Source organism: Octodon degus, unplaced genomic scaffold (genome assembly GCF_000260255.1).
Source record: "Octodon degus isolate 3935 unplaced genomic scaffold, OctDeg1.0 scaffold00104, whole genome shotgun sequence".
Taxonomy (NCBI): domain Eukaryota; kingdom Metazoa; phylum Chordata; class Mammalia; order Rodentia; family Octodontidae; genus Octodon; species Octodon degus.
Genome location: NW_004524680.1, coordinates 4743386 through 4745477, shown reverse-complemented (window position 1 = coordinate 4745477; position 2092 = coordinate 4743386). Strand labels below are relative to the sequence as shown.

Here is a 2092-nt window from a genome sequence, read left to right as displayed (position 1 = left end):
TCCTTTTGCTGAGTGATATCTGGTGTAAGGTCTGTCTAATGAGAAAATGTACTCTAGAGTCCCAAAATTTACTTTCTGTTCTGAAACACCCTCTCGATTTCCTTCAGGAAAAAAAAAAAAAAAAAAAAAAAAAGCCTAAAAGGCAACAGCTGGATTTAAGGCTTGGACCTTAAGTTTGGGGCTCTTAGCAGCCTCTCACCTTAACCCTCTTGTCCAGCCTTAGGGTCCAAGGAACCAGGTCCGCCCCGTCCCGCCCCTCACCCCTTCCCTCATTCTCCTGGCCCCTGGCCTGGTGTCTCACTCCACATTGCCTTGTCCCCCCTTCCCGTTCCCCTGCTCATCCCTGCCCCCTCCTCATCTCTGCCCCCTCGTCACCCCACCCCACTGCCCCACCCCATCTCAGTTCCTGCCTTATATTCTACAGCCTCCTGTGCTGTGGATGCTGCTGCCTTAGCTCTTCTTTCTTGAGGCACTGCAAGTGCGCCCCCCGACACTCCCATGTTCTCAGAGCAGGTCTGCTAGGAACTATACTTGCCAGCAGTTTTGGTCGCTTGCTTCTACTTGGCCTTCATTTTTGAGGTGTATTTTCACTCCTGGAGCACAGAATGCTTCCTTGCAAATTCCTGCTTTCTTCTCCAGTTTGTAGCCATTGCTCTTTTGGTTTTCACTTTTTCATTGTGTAAAATGAAACTAGAAACTAGAAAATCATTATTGCTATAGAAGGGCTCCCTTGTGTTCACTTCTGGCGGCCTCTCGGAATTTCTCTCTCTCTCTCTCTCTCTCTCTCTCTCTCTCTCTCTCTCTCTCTCTCCCCTCCCTCCCTTCCTCTCTCTCTCATTCTTTTTTTTTCCTGAGAGCCTCTGCCCTCATGATTTTTTGAGACTGGGCATTGATGTCTTCTTCAAGGTGGGCAGAGCCTCTTGGTCCTGCTTCAGCACCTCAGGGTGCTGGCCTGATAGATGTGTGTCACCCTGCCTGCAAGGTTTCCACTTTCCGCAAGTGGTTCTCGGTGGTTTACCTGTGATATGCCTCAGATTGGATTCCCTCATAGTTGTTCTGCCTTGAGCTGACTGAACTTGCTGTTTGTGGAGTGATTCCTTTCCTTGGTATGGGAACATGTCTCTACCAAGGACTTTTCAGACAGTCCCTCCCTCCATTTCCTTGTCTCTCCTTGTGGAACTGCAGTTCCAGGAACACCACGAATTTGCCCAACCCATGCCTCTCCTTTTCCAGATTCTAATCATTCTGTTTCATTTTTCTCTTTCCGGGTCTTCATGTTTTCTAACCTTCTCCCTTGCAATGTCAAGTTGCCTGTTAATACATTCAAGGGAATTTCAAATTATCACATATTTTGTTTCTCTGTTGTAGAACATTTTTGATTCCCATGATAGGGTCCATTTTTCAGTGGAGGAGGGTCCCACAAGTGGGCAAGGAGGGGAGACTTCCTGTGGATGACCCTTGGGGAATGAAACTATTGAGAGGCCATGCCCTCTGATGAGCTGTGGGTCTCTTTCCGCTAGGCTGTTCCTGTAGGAATCCTGCTTCCTTTTGCCTTACTCCTGGTCATAGCACTCCCAGGGGTGGGAACCAATGTCACCAAGGCTCCTTCTAGATGTGAGTATCATTCTAAGACTCTCACTGTCTTGGGCAGGATTTGAATTCATGTGGAGTTGATCAGGGTCACTTATTTGCAAGGGCAGAAATTAGAGCATCTGGGTATTTTCAGTGTAATCAAGGGCCTGAAGGTCAGTTTGGAGGGTATTCATGAGCAGGGAGAGTGACAAGAGGGGGAAGGGCTTCCCTGAAAGAGCTAAAGACCAAGAGACCTGAGGGGGAGTCCGGAGGAGGCAATTCCTGGTCAGGGACAGACAGAGACAGTGTCTTGAGAAATCCAGGAGGATGCTGGACTCTCAGGAGTGGTCAACCTTTCTTAGAGGGATGAGCTTCCCATACAGAGCTCAGCAGCACCCAACGTGGCTGCCTGGGGCATCCCCAAGCCAGCCTAGAGAGCAAGAGGAGCTCCCAGTTGGATCTCACTGTGCTCCAAGGAGCTAGTCTTTTTTTTTTTTTTTAAATAATTTTCATTTATTTG

At 48.5% G+C, this 2092-nt stretch overlaps 1 long non-coding RNA gene across 1 annotated transcript in view; it reads left to right on the top strand.

The window, feature by feature from the left end:
* LOC111818835 overlaps nucleotides 1–2092 on the top strand; it is a 16586-nt gene that overhangs the window by 13972 nt on the left and 522 nt on the right. The window contains exon 2 of the long non-coding RNA XR_002822719.1: nucleotides 1521–1614. This is a non-coding gene — a long non-coding RNA (uncharacterized LOC111818835). The remainder of the gene's footprint in view (nucleotides 1–1520; nucleotides 1615–2092) is intronic.